The following is a 17,356-nucleotide window of genomic DNA, read 5'->3' as shown; positions in this document are numbered from 1 at the left end:
GGTAGATTAAATTGAGTTTAATTCGAACTTGGAGCCTTTTTCTGCATGAGAGCCATTATGCGTCTGCTGAACAGCAAAGGATACCAGTAAAGGGAATTGAGCACCTAGCGGACATTCCTGGCTAGAAGTTGTTGACACCAGAAGAGCACTTTCATCAGTGCTATGCACATTTAGTTTCCTCACCATGTCGCTTTTAACACACTCGCCCATGAAATTCAAAAATTCAATGGTCCGCCGCCTCCCGTAGCAGTAGCTCTGCCTCACGCCCACACCTACGCCATACGTCAGCGTCAGTGCAAGCGCCAGCATCAGTGCATTATCGCGCCAACGGCAACGTTGACGAGGAGGAGACGAGGAGGAAAGCAAGCAGAGCCGGCTGGCAGCGGCTGTAGAATGCCGTACAGCTTGGCAGCTCAATTGTGACATTGCGTGATACAGGCACGGGCTCGGGAAATCTGGTTCGCACAACAGAGGTAAGTGCTGCATTTGAGAGAGCTTGAGAGAGCCTGAGAGAGCCCAGGATACTGGCCGCTTGACGGGTTGCTGGTTGGATGTTAGTTGCTCTCCTTGAGCTTTCAAAAGAGCACAAAACGAACTCCGAGATCGCGGAGTCTGTGACACCAGAGTCAAGCATCAGGGATGGCCCCTAAGAAAGCCAAAAATACTCAAGAACACAACCTGAGGTCAAGAACAATTCCAGCAAAACCGGGTGTTTCTGAAGAGAGCGGAGGGAGTCCGGAGTTGAACCCAGAGAAGGGGAGAAAGAAAAGAGCAAAGAGAACTATGACTGCTAGTAAAAAACAGGGTAGCACCGCCTCAAAGTCAATAAAAGAATTTGAGGGGAAACATTTCAAAAAAGTCTTCTCACCTTTAAAAGCCCTTGACATAGAGATAATAGAGACAGTGCCACTGAATGAGAGCGTTAGTAGGGATGGGAATGGGAATATCTCCCTACCTTTTGAAGAGCATACAACTGAATCACTAATCCTGGCCAATCAGTCTCTGCAGCTCTTACTGGACCATAGGGGACTATCATCGCCACGGGTGTCCTCTTCAGCACAAGGTCTTTTTACTTACGACTCGGAGACAGGACCCCGGGATAGTCCAATCTCAAAGGAGGACACAAGGATAGAAGAAAAAGGTACACCAAGTAGCGAGTCAAGACTGAGAAGAAGTGAAAGGCAAAGTCCGCTTGAGAACCAGAAAGCAGTGTTAGAACAAAGCGTGGAATTTAATTTAACCCCTGAGTCGAACCTGGAACTTTCAGCAACGCCTGCCTCGTTGATGCTGGACCTAATGCTAATACTACAAAGAACTCTACAAGGACTTTTAGAAGTTACACTGACAAACAATGATATTTAAAAAGCTCAAAAAATGTACTTAACTAAGATAGAGGATGAGCTACAGGGGATTAGATGCCAAATGCCATCTATGGTAAGACCAGTCACAGACTCCGACCCACAGCCTCTGGTAGAGAAACAGGCTGTAACAGCTTACCTACCTAAAGAAATACATGAGGTATATATTTCAAAATGGCCAATGAGAATCATAATAAGAGGAGAGGCGACCAGATTTGGGCAAATAAATAGAGTGAGGCAAGTAGGAAGGAACCCACTCAAAAGGGGAGCAACAAGATAGTGAAAATTCCAAAGGTGGATAAGGCTTGTGGGGGGGAAAAGGTGCAAAAATCAAAGTCACTAAACCCCAATAGGTGGATAACAAGGAAGAAAACCTCAAAGAAGCAAGACACAAGGGCGCATTTAGATAGCAACTCATGTACGCAGGAGCAACAAATTATGAACAAAATTCCAATACAGCCTAAAAAGCCCGGTAGTCAGTCAAGTCATGTCTATGGAGGAAGATTACAACCCTGGATTACTCGGGAGGTAGGAATTAGTAGGCCAAACAATCAGATAAATAAGGCTCACATGATACAACATCTGGCATTAAAGGGGGAAAGGAAGGAGGGTAAAGAGAATAAGTGGCTATGTCTTGAACCAATACCATCAGGTAAAGGGGGTAAGAAGCTAAGGAAGAGGTTGCCGCTAAATAGGTCACAACTCCTGCAAGTGTTTGCCAAGTGCTCAAATTTGAAAGGTATAGGATCAAACGACCTAAGACAAGTGGGATTTAGGCAAAATAAAGAAGGAAAGGATGCGACCAGAGTATTGATTTACTCGGATCTGGTAAAGATTATGATCGAGAAAGCAGCAAGTGAGATATAGAAAGAGGGGATACGGATAATATTCGAAGAGGAACTGCAAATAGAAGTAGAAGGGAAAGATAGGAAAGGGAAAAACTTCCTAAGGTGCCATGCAGGATTAAGAAAGAGGCAGGTAAGGATAATTGACCTGGAAGAAGACGAAGGAGCTCCCTTGGAAAATTTAAAAATAGTAGCAAATAATTCAGACGTGGAAAATTGGTGGGGAAACTGGAGTAAGGAAACATGCCACGAAGGCCCCTCAAACAGATACACTGTGAGGCGTGGGGAGGAAGACTTGTTAGATGTCGTTGAATAGGTAAAGGGGACGCTGCATGGCATAAGAATAGCTTCCTGGAACATAAATGGCCTTGGAGAAGAATCTAAACAAGAAAATGTAAGGGAATTAGGAAAAAATACTGAGATCATTTGTATCCAGGAAACTTGGCTATGCGGCAAGACCCCGACATTCGACGGTTTCTGCCAGTTCAATCGCTTAGCAAAGAAGCAAAGATTTGGCCGCCCAGCGAGGGGAATAATGACACTGTTGTCAACCAAAAAAGTGAAAAAGGTGACCGAAATAACTGTAAAATGAAAATGGCTGCTTGCATGTAGGGTAACGTTATCTGCTATTGACAAAAAGAACATGATAATGCTTTTAAACGTGTATATGCAATGGAGTACTACAGAGGAATACGCTGTCAAAATGGTGCATTTTAAAGAAGATATGGACATAATTTGTGAAAAGTATGGTATGGATCTGATTATGTTAATGGGTGGTTTCAACCATAAATTACACCCTAAGAAAGTAGATTGCTGGTTTCAGGAATTGCAGGAGGTTTATGATATAGCACAAGCAACTTTCCCAGACTGTGTAGCTACTTTCAAAGACATTCAGCTGGGAAATTTTTGGGGGACTAAAAGCCTCTTTTGCCTAAACGGAAGATCAACCCTAGTCTGCCCAGCAAAGAAAACGTTTAAATTAGGTTCACAAAATTGCCCAATTGATTATGTTTTTACGACACCCTGGAGCTTCCAGTTAATTAAAGGGTTTAGGATTTCTAACGGAGAAGGGAGCGATCATAACCTTTTAAAACTGGATCTCCTAGATGTACATTTTAACCCCCTTACCAAAGTCATCGAACAACAGATGGGATTCCCCAGACGGACCACAACTAGGTTAACAGAAGAATATGTAGCCCGGCTAGTAGAATTGCACCAGAATTAAGAACTGGGCACAGTAAGTGATCAGTGCCTAGATTGCTACGTGTGTACAATTGAAGAAGTGGTCCAAACCCTGAGCGATGGACTGAGGAAAGATAAAATAAATGATAAAATTAACCATAGAAAGCTGGAGAGACAAAGAAGGTGGTTCACAAAGGAATGTTTGGAAAAGAAGGAGAGAATTGAGGAGAATAGCACATAGCCTAAGCACAAAGTATGATCAGGGTAGGGGCAATGTACTCACGAAACTAAAAGAGAATATAATATGATAATTAGGAGGGCAAAAAGAAAGTATAAAGAAGATTGTTGGTCAAAGCTGCTCGAAGCAATAGAAACAAAGAACATGGGCCAGTTCTGAAAACTAGTTTTTTCAGCAGCGGACCGTCCGGCGGCCGCAATGAACTGTGTGGTAGAAGAAGCAGCTTGAGAGGAATATTTGTTGGACTTATATAGCCCAGGGAGAGATCCAGAAGAGGGTTCGCAACCGGATTGGAGCAGTCTGGTAGCAGATTTAAAACACAACTTCTCGGCCTCAGAAGTGAAAAACACGATAAAATGTCTGAATTTAACAAGAGCGGCTGTTCCAGACAACCTCCTTGCGCTGATAATTAAAACCCAGATGGACTGGTGGGCAGAATTCTTTGCTAAGATGTTCCGAGTTACTCTAGAAACTGGGAGGTTCCCTAACAACTGGAAGGGGGCAAGAATAAGGTCCATACACAAGAAAGGCGATATGCAAACCCCAATAAACTACGATTAATTAATTTGATAAATATTGGGGAGAAGACCTTCGCAAAAATAGTCTTAGGTAAAGTAAAAAAATTGGGCAGACCAGAACTCAGTTGTACAGGTAGAACAGGGGGGATTCAAAGATGGTCATTCCACTGTAGACCATTGTTTCGCCCTCTGGGCACTTGCCCGGAAATTAATAGAACAACAGGGAAAAATGTATTGCTGCTTCGTTGATTTCCGGGCAGCCTTTGATTTAGTGGACCGTAAGAGCTTATGGGAGTGCCTAATAAAGTATGATATACCGGAAGGCCTACTGGCCATTCTAAAGGGACTACATAGAGGGACCTGGGCCCAAGTAATTAAGGACACACAAGGGGCATTGACCCAGAAAATAGCCATAGGAAATGGGCTAAGACAGGGTTGCGTCCTGGCCCCCCTCCTCTTTCAATTTTTCTAGCAGATCTACCAGCAGCACTGGAAGACAAAAGAAGCGCAAGCCCCAGAATGAACGGCAGGAAAGTAGCAAGTCTTTTATATGCTGATGACCTAGTGAGAATTGATCAAACGTTACTTGGGCTCCAAAGGAAATTAAATGCTTTTAGGGATTACTGTGAGGCAAAACTTTTAGTTGTAAATATGGATAAAACGGAGATTTTATGTTTTGGTAAGAGAGACAGAATTTTTAGCTGGTATTTAGGTCAAACAAAATTAGAAATCGTAAAGGAATATAAATATCTGGGCCTATGGTTTAACAGCTCCCTAAAATGGTGTACCCACCTAGAAGCCCAAAAAGCAAAAGCTTTTTCTTCCATCTGTGGGCTGAAAAAATGAAATAAGGACTATGGAGACATGTCGCATAAACCAATGTTAAAAGCTTATGAAGATATGATCCCGCCCCAAGTACTGTATGGGGCAGAAGTCTTCCACCTAAGTGGTAAAGGAGGGTGGGATCGGGAGGAAGGTAAGGCTAAAAAAATGCTATTGTTCCTACCAAGCTCCGCAATGATACAGGCAATTAGAATGGAGACAGGAACAATAGCATGGAACAGCCAGGTCCAAATGTCCTTGGAAAGATTCTGGAAACGTCAAGATCCAGGGGGAGGGCAGAAAGTCTCACATTGGTGTAGTGTGGAAATCCGGCACAGCAGCCTAAAATGGGCAAAGGAAGCCAGAAGGAAAATTCAGGCTATAACTGGGAGCTTAAATGTGAGTTCAAAACAGATCCCCCTGGATGTAGATTTTACCAAGAGCTCGCTCAGGTTCCAAGGCATGGAGCAGTCAAGGAATCAAGACCTTGAATACCTGAGTAAGACAACATCTGTCCAATGCATGATAAAATCGTGGGAAAATGTAGCATGGTATCCATATTTAGAAACTCTGCCAAATCATGGGCTCAGGTGCGAAATCCTAAAGATACGAATCGGCACTAACCCATGGCTAATGGAGGGAAAAACAAAGGCAGAAATGTTATATCCAGATGGAACATGCAAATGTGGGCTTGGGACTAAGTCTGAAACCCTGCACATATTGTTAGATGGCCTTATGGTTTTAGACTTGAGAAAATTGTTTTTACGCCCAGAATTCTTAAAATACGGAATAAGTTCACGAGCCCAAGCTATTGTGTTATTGATAGAAATGACAAGCCTTGATATTGCTGTTGCACTAGGAAACTATATGAAAGGCATAAACCGTTTTGCAAAGGAAAAACTTAAGTAAGGGTAGTAATTTTATTTACCTTTAAAATCACCCTACTGCGTGCATAAAAACATCTAAGCCCAAAGAATACCTATAGATCCAATGGTTTTAAACTACTGATGCTATTGAGGAATGATGTGGATAAAGTACCCCTTTTTAAATTAGGGTCTAATGGCACCACTGTTTAATTATGTTTTTATGCTATTTTAAATTATTTAACTGTGTTTATAAAATTGAAAACGTAGCGGCTGCTAGGGGAGAAGGTGGATACTGTTTTATTACATATGTATTAAGCTAAGCTGGTCTTAAGGAATTGTGTGGTTTTATTTGCTTATGAGATTTTATGTATGGTTTTATGTATTTATCTAAATAAATAGAGCTCTCTCTCTCTCTCTCTCTCCCTCTCTCTCTTTCTCTCTCTCCCAGTGTGTATCCAGGTCCCTGTGGCAAACACTGGACATCTATCTACTGCAGTTCACAAATCAGTGCACATTCACCAGAGTTCCATGAAGATCACGTCCCCTCATCATACATGTCATTTAGTGGTCCCAAGAGGTCGCAGCTAAGCCCCCTGGCTTGCTCCGTGCGACACTGGCCTCAGAGCTCACAAAGGTAGTGGCACAAGCAGAAGGAAGACGGGGCTCTCGAGCCCTGTTTACGTTCTGTTGGTCAAGCAGAAAAGGGGTTTGATGATTCATTTGAGGTTGTTTCCTACTTCAGAACATTTTAATTTGCAAATAGACAACATTCTGAAGTGCATGTAATGCACACTCAATTGGAATTAAAACCTTGCTTTCCTGCAGGCTTATTGCAAAAGCAGCATTTAATTTTACGAGCGCCAATAGCAGCAGAGTTTCTATCACTTTCTCTGCTGCTGCTGAGCTTTCCTGAGCATTTTCTGGACCTCGCTCTCTAGAAGAGAGAAGAAAAACAAATCCTAGGGATCATGGCAGCATATTGCTGCATCCGACTTAGTGCCAATATCGGCCCCCACCCAGACCTTTATTCAATACAACACACTCTTTCCCCAATAACCGACACAACACAAGTTGATGGAGAAAATTGTTGCAGTTTTATTAGCATAATCTTATGCCAACATGTTGGGTTATTTAACGGGCGATCCAGAGCAGGCCGCCCCTCGCGACCCGCCCACCTGATGAGTCATAACCCCCGCGGTGTTAACCGTGGGGGCGTTGTCAGTTTCTGGGGGGAAGGTCTAACCCCTCCCCCGGCGAACCCCTCGTTCGCCCATTACTCAGGCCCCCCCCCTCGGGGGGCGTAGCGTTGGCAACTCCCGGTTGCTCAGGTGCACAACCGCCCGAAGGACTAACGGGGCGCCGTCGGTCCTCCAGGATCCTCCGTGGATCTCCCTGGGGGATAATTCGCTCACGCACCCTTCCGGTGCTCCTGTAGAGGGTAGCCTTCAGTACCTTCCTGTATTGGATCGCCCTGTAACTCCGCCTGCAACACAAAGACAAGTCATTAGTACAACAAACCACCCCCCCCCAAACTGCCCAAGAGCAGGGTAAGCGGATGGGAGGGAAAACGCTGGGCAGTTCGCCGTCCCGCGATTCTGGGTCAGCCTGGGGGGTAGGGGGCGAGGGTCAACTCGCCGCTGCACAAGAACAAAGAGGGCGCTTAACCCTCGCCCCCTGGGCTATATAGCCCATCCCCTCCCCCCCTCCTACAGGAAGTGACATCACGGGGGGACCACTGGTCCCCCCCAGCAACTAGACTGCTCCGGGTGTTTGCCATCCTTGGCACTAAGGTTGGCTGCCCTCGTAGGTGGCCACCTTTGGTGTCCCGGGGCAGCCGGGCAGAGTTATGGGCAGCCATTTGGATGTCTCTATCTGCTCTGTTGCTGCCCATTCGATTAATATCTGGTGTGTGATGGATGCTTGAAATAATGGCTGAGCCATTCATTTGAGGGTGTGTGAAAGAACTGAAGGCTGTGTCTGTGCACTGGGTGAAGGGTTTGGCCCTTGACTGGGCATGGGCATGTTCGACTGTCTCTAAGCATGTGGGCCTTTTCATAGGCATGTGGGGATGTGTTCCCTCTGGCGGTATCTGGAAAGATGATTTCTACAAACCTGACCTATCAAGGCAGCACTCCTGGCATTTAATGACTTGCACTCATAGCATATTATAGCACTACACGAATAATGTATATTTATGATACAAAAATAGATTTTCAACTGCTTAAGAAACCTGTGCATTATTTTACTTTTTTATTTACTATTTACTCTTTCTTTTATTGTTGGCATTTTGAATTCGGCGGTCTCACTGTCTCACTGCCAGTTTGTAAAAGATCATGTGACAACCCTTTATCTAACACCATCAGCATCAAATCGTTATATGATGTCACTTCCTGTGATGGCATCAGCGCTGACCGCTGGGATGATGACGTCCCTTCCCCTTACCCCCAATTCAACTTATCTTTCAAAGCCTTTCTTGGAGTACTCATAAGGCACGTTATATTTTGGTGTTACACAGGTCTTTTTAAAAGCTACAGGGAAAATATATTCTTGGGCCCTGATAGTGTCTCAGAAACAACTAACATAGGATGAAGTCATGCCATTTACAGTTTAACAGATTAAAAACAGAAAGTTACAACCCATTCATCTTGTCTCTTTGCTTGGAATTTCCGTGCTCATTTTCTCTGCAGTTGAAGACCTTGGAGGTCAGCTTGATTCTGATATGACCTTTTTAGCTACAAGCAAGGTCTGTAGTTAAAACCTGCATTTTTTGTGGTATATTTTAAAGAAACAATGCGTCTTTTTTCCTACGGTGATGTTTCATTTTTATTCATATTTGTAAATTAGATCATCACTGATGATCAGGCTCGATATGGGTAATATTCAAGAAAAACATCTTATTGTTCTCTACATATACAATATATGTGCAAATGTTATTTTGATGTTCATAGCAAGTCATTTAAACAGGATTGCAAGTAATAATTTCCAATTTCATGCTGAGAACACGATTGTTCTGTTAAGCCTTAATTACTGTTTTCAAATCATAGGTTCCCGCACCCTGCATCGTCTTGAGATCTGTAATAGCATTTAAGGTCGGCATTTTTTGGCAGAAATGGAATGGTGTGTGATAAACTTCAAGGTGACAGGCAGAGTTTATCACTCCCAATCCTGTTATTACCTAATTACATCTACTGACTGTGACATTACTTCAAATAGACCTCAACAGAGTCAGAAACAACTGTGTAATCGTAATCTATAAGTTTATTAAAGAAAATAAAGTATACACCACATCAAAACAGTGTGGGTTAGACGTGACACACAAATCCCCTTCCACGACCGATGTATTACCGTGTCTACTTGCCATTACCATTGAATTACGAACTTGCAAAGCATTTAACTACGGTGACAATGAACCGTGTTATCTTAAAACAGTAGGGAAAGTGTGAGATAGAAAATATAAGTGGATTTTTTCAGCACACGGAATTGAGAGAATATTTCCAGCGTTTCTATTAATAACTTTTTCTAAATCACCCATTTGAGTGAGTTATATACCAGCCAATCAAAGCTGTGACTGTATGAATGAATACAAATTTATATAGCAAGCTATCACCCCAAAAAGAAGCATCTACATTCTGCTTGTAGCATGAGAGAGAGGGCTATCAATGCCTTGTTGATAACCACCACAAAGGAACAACTGCCCAGTCTATCTCTCCTAAAACCTAGGCGCAGTTTGCAGACATCCAGAGCATCGAGACCTAGATGGATTGTACTTGATGAAAAGATAGGACATGTAGCAGTTGTTTGAGTGATCACTGATGGGCTTGTGACAAAAGCATAGAGCTTCAAAGACACTGCGGGGCATATTTAAAGGGATTTGGCGCAACCTTGCTGCGACAACCTGCGTCAAAATGATGGGGCAGGAATGTGCCATATCTATAGAACAGTTGATGAAATTAGGCAAGATGGAGAGCAAAGGACACAACCACCTGCCACATACGGTGAGTCATGTGGAAAAAAGAGTGGAAAAACCCTTAATTGTGGACTGATTAACAGTAGAACATTGGTCAAACACCATTAGGAGGTATCAGTCTTGATAGAAGACCTGAATCTAACCTGAATCTGGATGTACTTTTCATAACATAAACGTGGACTGGGGCTGACTCGGTGGTAGAAATAGGATTTGCCTGCCCTGTAGGCTATAAAATCCTCCATAAACTGAGGGAAAACGGCAGAGGAGGTGGGGTGGGAATGATCTTTAAGGAGGATTTGAATTTTGTGCTTCTTAAGATAGATGATATTGCAGGCATGGAAATCCTGGGCTTTTTGCTGCAGGAACCTAGCGGCAGCCTACTTACAGGAATGATTTGCTACAGACCTCCTGGACTTGATACTCAATACCAAACTCTCTTAGATACCATTACCAATCTGGCACTAGCACACTCCAGAATGATTATACTGGGTGATTTTAATCTGAGGGATGATGGGAGTCTAGGAAGTCACTTGAGAGAATTGAGGCACACAGGTGCTAATCTCAATCTACAACAATTGGTAAATTGTTGTATATAAATATTATTATTATAAATAATTGGTAACACCCTACTCATCAGGGGGGGCATGTCCTTGACCTTTTGTTTGCTAATTAATCTGAAACAGAAGTATCAAACATAACACCACAAATCTGGACTGACCATTATTTAATTCATTTTCATAATACACTGCCTTGCTCTAGAGACAATACTAATCGTCCAGTGATTTACCGAAGAGGAAGGGAGTGGGCACAATTAGGAAAAAACAGGACCCACCCGACTCTCTCAAACGAAAATTATTTTGACCCCACTGCTACAGTAGAGGATAATTATAAAACATATTATAATCATATAACTGACATGTTGGACCAGCTAATCCCAGTAAAAAAGCTTAAAAATAGGAGTAAAAGCACAGCCCCCTGGTATAACGAAGAAATGAAACAACTACGTTTGATTTGTAAGAAAGCAGAGAGGAAATGGAGGAAGAAGTACCTAGAGTCAGATAAGAAAGAATTGAGATTAGCGCAGGTCAAGTATAAGGAGCTTATCCTTAAGTCCAAGGCAGACTTTTATGCTAATTCCATTATACAAGCGCCCAATAGTACTAAGGCTTTTTTTAAGATCGTTAAGGAGCTCTCCACCCCGACTTGTACGAGCAACAAAGTGTTGGCATCACAGAATATTTGTGATGGGATCTCCTCCTATTTTGAATAAAATTGCCAAAGTTGTTGGTGACCTCCATCCCCACATTATTGCCGATCAGGATAATCTCGTGCAGAGGGTGGATGAGGACTTGCAGGTGTCAACCTCTCTGGATAGTTTTCAAATCCTCACCAATATTTCTTTCAACAATCTGGCTCACAGTGTGTCCCCGGGCTCTCCTCTTGATCCTCTTCCACACAAAATCTGGAAGCCATACGGTCAAGACACCTTCCCTTGGTTGCAACAGATCTGTAACCCATCTTTGGAAGAAGGCATGGTCCCAGAATGGTGGAAGCAAGCCATGGTGACACCTCTGATTAAGAAGCCCTCATTGGACCCGACAATTCTAGCAAGTTTTAGACCCATGTCCCTCCTGCCATATCCAATCAAAATCTTGGAAAGGGCAATAAGCAAGACTTTGTCTTGCTTTTTAGAGGATAATCAACTGCTGGAAAGGGACCAATTTGGGATCCGACCACGCCACGGGACCGAGACGGCATTGGCTTCTATGATGGACAATCTACGTAGGCGAGCTGACGAGGGGAATGCTACTGTTTTAGTGCTTCTCGATATGTCGGCCGCATTCGACACGGTGAACCATTCAATACTGGTGGAGAGATTGAGGAAGATATGGGTGAAAGGACGGGCTTTGCAGTGGCTACAGTCTTATTTATTGGGGAGACAGCAGATGGTGACCATGGCACTGTTCACCTCCGGCAAATCGTCGGTAATATATGGGGTACCGCAGGGCTCTGCGATCAGCCGTATTCTTTTTAATATCTATCCGTAGCCCCTGTTTCCCATCATTAAATCGTTTGGAGTTGACCTAGTCAACTACGCTGACGATACTCAACTGGAGTTTTCCCTGGAAGGGAAACACGCAGTATCCATGGACACGTTCCAGGAGTGTATGCGTCAGACTATAGGCTGGCTGGGGAGAAACTCTCTGCAGTTTAATGGTGGGAAAACTGAGGTGGTGTATTGCTCTTCGGTTAAGATGTCTAAGCATTTGCCACTGGAGTTTAGGCTCACCCCTGAAGAAGAACCCCTGGCCCCTGTCAATATGGTGCGTAATCTGGGGGTTCTGTTGGACGATAATCTCCAAATGGAGTCGCAGGCAAACAAAACCGCCAGCGTGTGCTTCACCTTGATGCGCATGCTTCGCCAGATACTCCCACTGTTACCAAAGGTCTCGCGCTCCCTTGTAGTGAGAAGCACAGTACTAAGCAGGCTGGTCTACTGCAACTCTCTGTACTTAGGAGCACCTCAATACATCTTTCAGGGGTTGCAGAGAGTCCAGTCTGTAGCAGCAAAGCTGATGTTAAATAGGCAACGTAGGTCCTCCACTACCGTGGCTTTAAGAGACCTACACTGGCTGCCCATCAGGGAAAGGGTCCAGTTTAAATCGCTCTGTATGGTGCACAGAGCGGTACATGATCGGGGCCCAGTTCCAGTGCAGGAAAAATTAACCTGGTACCTCCCCAAGAGGCAGCTTCGCTCCTCCAGTGCTAATTTGATGACTATCCCCCTAGATTTAAGTGTTCTAGGATGGGGGAGGGCCTTCAGTGTGGCTGCTGCACATTTATGGAACAAACTACCACAGAGTGTCAGACAAATTGACTCTCTGACTGAGTTCAGAAAGAGCCTGAAAACTTGGCTATTTCTCAAGGTCTGATTTCCCTTCTCCTGATACTTTGGCCTGTCCGCATGTCGGTTATTTTTTTTATCTAAGCGCCAGGATACCCGTAGGATGGCAGTTTGCGCTATACAAGTAGCTATTACAATTACAATTACTATAGCATATAGTGCATTCATGTCCCTTCCCCCTGCACTGGTGCCTAGCCTAGCGCCAACAGAGGCACCCTTGGACCACGGTTCAAGGATGCCTGCATTGCATACAGGATTGTTTTTATGCAGAAAGTGGCACCTTACTGTAGAGAAACTATTTTGGGAGGCGTTTTTCTCTTTCTATGTGTACTGCAGAATGTAGCACACATAGAAAGAGGAAAGAACGAGGAGAAATAAAGTTGTTTCTCCTCATGGCACCACCTCTAGGGAGGAGTAAAGTTTTGGCGCATACCCAGGTTTACATGGTCTTGTAAATCTATGGGTGCGTCAAAATCCATGTGTGTTGAGTGGGACCACCCACTGCAACATCCATCTAATGCCTCCCTAGTGCAGAGCAAGGCAACGCAGTGATTTGCACTACGTTGCCTTGGGGAACATCCTTTACAACGCGGATGTTACCCCGCAGTACCGTTACAACGCGTCTTTTACAGCGCAAGTCATAACCACGACTTGCGCTGGAGTGCGCTCAAGGATAAGGAATAGTAGATTTACAATTCCAACACCTTCCCTACTGTACGTAGGCTGGTGTTGGAATAGTAAATTTAACTATTCCTAAGTCCGCACCCCTACAGCGCAAGTCGTGGTAACGACTTGCGTTGTAAAAGACGCGTTGTTACAGTACGCGTGGTAATACCACGCGTTGTACCGTCATACATCCCGTTGCCTTACTTCATATTTATGAGGCCATTCAAAGCCATTCAAAGTGGCTTTGCAAGGCCTTAAAAATATGAATTGGTGGCTTGCCCCACCATTGAGTCACAAAATGTGATGCTACCAAAGTACAAGGAGCTTGTAAATATGTCCCTGCGTTTGTGAACCAAAAGCCAGCGAAACAGAGAAAGTCTGTGAGTAATTTGTGTAATTTTACTGAGACCCACAACCAAAACAGATTGATGTGTTCGAACCATCTGGAATTTATAAGCCAGATAGATGGGAAGACCTACAAACAAGGAACTGCAGTAGACAAATCTGGATGTGATCTATACATTCACCTGGGTCTTCCTGGAAGAGTAAGGTAGGAAAGCAGCATCCTTCTAATGAAGCTAAGTGTTGTGTTTTTGCTTGTTATCATCACGCAGCCAGCGGCGTGCACGACAGGGCCTCACGGTCGCGCAGGGTAACAACAGGCTGGCTGCATGCAAGCCAAACATATTACACAGTCAGTTGTGGTTTACAACTGAACTCCCGCGTATGCGCACCTCTGGCGTCACATCCGTGCCGGTTCCCCTTATTGCCCGAGTCACGTGACACGCGACTCTACCATCTTTTACTAGGTCTCTGGGATTTACATGAACTCCCCTCCGGACCTGTTCCACTACTGACACAGTCCCCAGTGCCCCTATTACCTCATAGGGCCGACATCACATTTCTCCCCAAACAGAATCTAAAATACAACAACACTGCGGATGGCTTGCACATTTGAAACATAGAACAAAAGAACAGTCTTACATGAAATTGCCCTCCAGTCTACAGGAAGGTTCAGGATTTCTTCTTAGACAATACTGGGAGCTCCCCCTGCCTTCAGAGACACTGACAGGAGGCATCGACATGGAGCTCTCCGGGGGACTCAGGCTGGTCACCGGTCCCTCAGGATTCAACCTGTCTGTCACAGGACAGACCCCTACGGAACCTCCCCACTCGTCGTGATCGAGAGAGACCTCTCGACTGGGTGAAGGCTCCCTCACTTCTAGAGGGACATCTCGGGAGGGATGAAAACTCTTGAAGAAGGACACATTCCTTGTGACTGTCTCTGCACCTCTCTGAGCAGTGATTCGAGTGCCATTCAAATGGGTGATGATTCACGGCTCCTTCTCATAAGGCAAGCTGAACTTGATGTTGGTAGCAAGATTCTGCAGGAGAACCAGGTCACCCACTTTCAAGTCAGACGGCGGGGATCTCCGTTGCTAACTGGCCTGATCATTTTGACCTTGGCGCAGCGCTTGATCTTGATCCTCCTTCAAAGACTCCTGCCGCCACAGAGGATGATGTGGGATGGAATCTGTAAACAAACGGCTCATGTAAAGATGTCCCGGAGATACTCCCGTCGTGGAATGCGGCGTTTGTCAGTACACACGGAGGAATGGGAAGTTGGCTAGTTCAAAGCAGTGTTGACGGTCATGAGCGCTGCAGACAACTTTATTTAGGGTGCGCATGAACCTCTCCACCTCCCAATTCACTTGTAGCCACCTTAGAGTTATCTTCTTGTTGGTAATGCCGAGATAAGACAGATAGTTGGCTATTTCTTGTCCCTGAAACGGAGGGCCATTGTCAGTCCTTAGTTCTTGAATGAACCTATGAGTGACCATCAATTTCTCCAATTTAGGAATGACCTCACTCGCACTCAACCACTGGAGTACTTCCACCACAGGATATTTTGAGTGGTCATCGATTAGCACAAAGGTATGCCTCCCGTCCGGGAGATGCCCAAAATCCAAACTGACACAGGCCCAGGGGCAGTCTGGCCAAGGTGCAGCGATTACCGGAGCTGGTGGACAGCTTTCTCCTGTGGCCTGGCACCATTGACAGGATCTCACCGCCTCTTCTACTTTTTCGTCTATCATGGGAAACAACACTTTAGTCCTCAGGCAGGTTTTTGTTTTCACCATCCCCTGGTGCCCAGCATGCACCAGCTGGATTACCTGTGTGGTCAGGCCTTAAGGGATCACAAGATGATGACCTTGAAGTAGGCACCCCGTGGAATCTTCATTTAGCTCCTGCCTGACGTGATACAGACTCTTCATGATTCGTGTGGCCTCAATGGTGAGTACCTTCCACTCATTCCTCGCGCTGTGCCATGCTTTGTGATTAGTATGGCTCACTGAAGACACTCAGCACGTCGGGTTTCTTCCTCCAACACTTCCATGGACAACGGAATAGGGCATGACCTGGCAGTTATCTACCGAACATATTCTCCAGTGTCTTCGGCCTCATCCTCCTCTGCGGGGGTAGCCGCCCGGGGTCGACGGATAGGTAGTCAGCTTGGTTCTGTGCTCCTGGATAGTACTCAACACGTCAATTGTACTCCTGCAGTTGCAGTATCCATTTTTCTATTTGTGGGGGCGGTTTGGAAGCGGTGCCTGTGAACAGGGAGAGAAGAGGCTTGTGGTCGGTTGCCACGATGAATGGATGTCCACATACATATAGGTGGAAGTGCCGACATCCCCAGTGGATGGCTATGGCTTCCTTATCTATTTGGGAATACCGCTGCTCTGTGTCTGTCAAAGACTGACTGGCAAAACCAACTGATGCCCAATCTTTTTCCGCCCGACTCTGCTTCAGCAACCCAGCTCCAAGGCCCTTTGGACCAGCATCAACAGCAACCTTGGTCAATTTCTGGGGGTCAAAGAAAGCCAGGGTCATGCTGGCAGACAGAGCATCCTTAATGGCTTGAAATGCAGTATCATGTTCCTGACCCTACAGTCCCGCTGTTTTCAAGTTGTTGGTATCCAGTTTTGTTCGCGCCAGAGGGAGCAGGGAGGCCGCTACTTTATATCACGACCTACTAAAAAGAAATAGAGTCCATAGTACAATTAAGAAGTACTTCATGCCGTTATTGATGAGCAGTATCACAATCAAGGCTGCGTGGGCTTAGGATTCTGATTGTTTTTAATTGATTTTACTTGGCAACTACCAGAATTAGAAACGGTGGCTCCCCTGGCACAATATTGATAGCATAACCGCGACTTAAGTATGTCGGTAACACTCGGATGTTAGTAGCTGATTCCAGTATACATCCCAAGAAGTGCACACCATCAAATCTGCCTTCTGAACCCAATATAACGGGATTCTTTGATAAAACTACCCATTGAGAAACAGTCCTGAAGAAGGTGTAAAAATTGCAACAAAACCGAAACGCTGCGTCGACAAGTTTTTCTGCACAAATATCTCGCTTGTATAATTAATTAGTTTGTACAAATACTGTGATCAACTACTATCTGTGACCATTGTAACTGGCACTTTGCCATGTTTTAACTGTATGGATATTGCCAATGTCCTAATTTTAACTTTTCTTTGCCTAGACAACTGTGTCTTTTTATTGCCCAAACAATTGTGTTTTTCTTTTTAATATATGTTGTATCTAATAAAATGTACTGAATATATATCCCTTTATGAATGTTTGATTCTTGCTGCATGTAACTTCACAGTGGTTTTTTACTGCAAGGTGGCTAGGTTGTTGGAGACTATCAACCAGAGATTTTACACTCTCAACACATAGGGAGCCTTGTCTTTTGTTATATATCTTTCCCCTGTCCCTGATTGGATTAAATAGGGGTCCTCTCTTGATTTTTCTGTCTTGCTTAAAGGTCTACCATTAGAGGTACTGGAGAAAAAATATATTACCAAAAAAATAAATATCCCAATGCAGTAATTAGTGTGGTGTTGGCATTTAAAGAGCACTGGCAAAATGGGAAGAATGCTCCTTTTAATTTCTTTCCTATTAAATTGCTAAGGTG

The sequence above is a fragment of the Lissotriton helveticus genome, chromosome 2_1 (genome assembly GCF_964261635.1).
Source record: "Lissotriton helveticus chromosome 2_1, aLisHel1.1, whole genome shotgun sequence".
In the NCBI taxonomy this organism is placed as follows: Eukaryota; Metazoa; Chordata; class Amphibia; order Caudata; family Salamandridae; genus Lissotriton; species Lissotriton helveticus.
Note: the sequence above shows the minus strand (reverse complement) of the source record.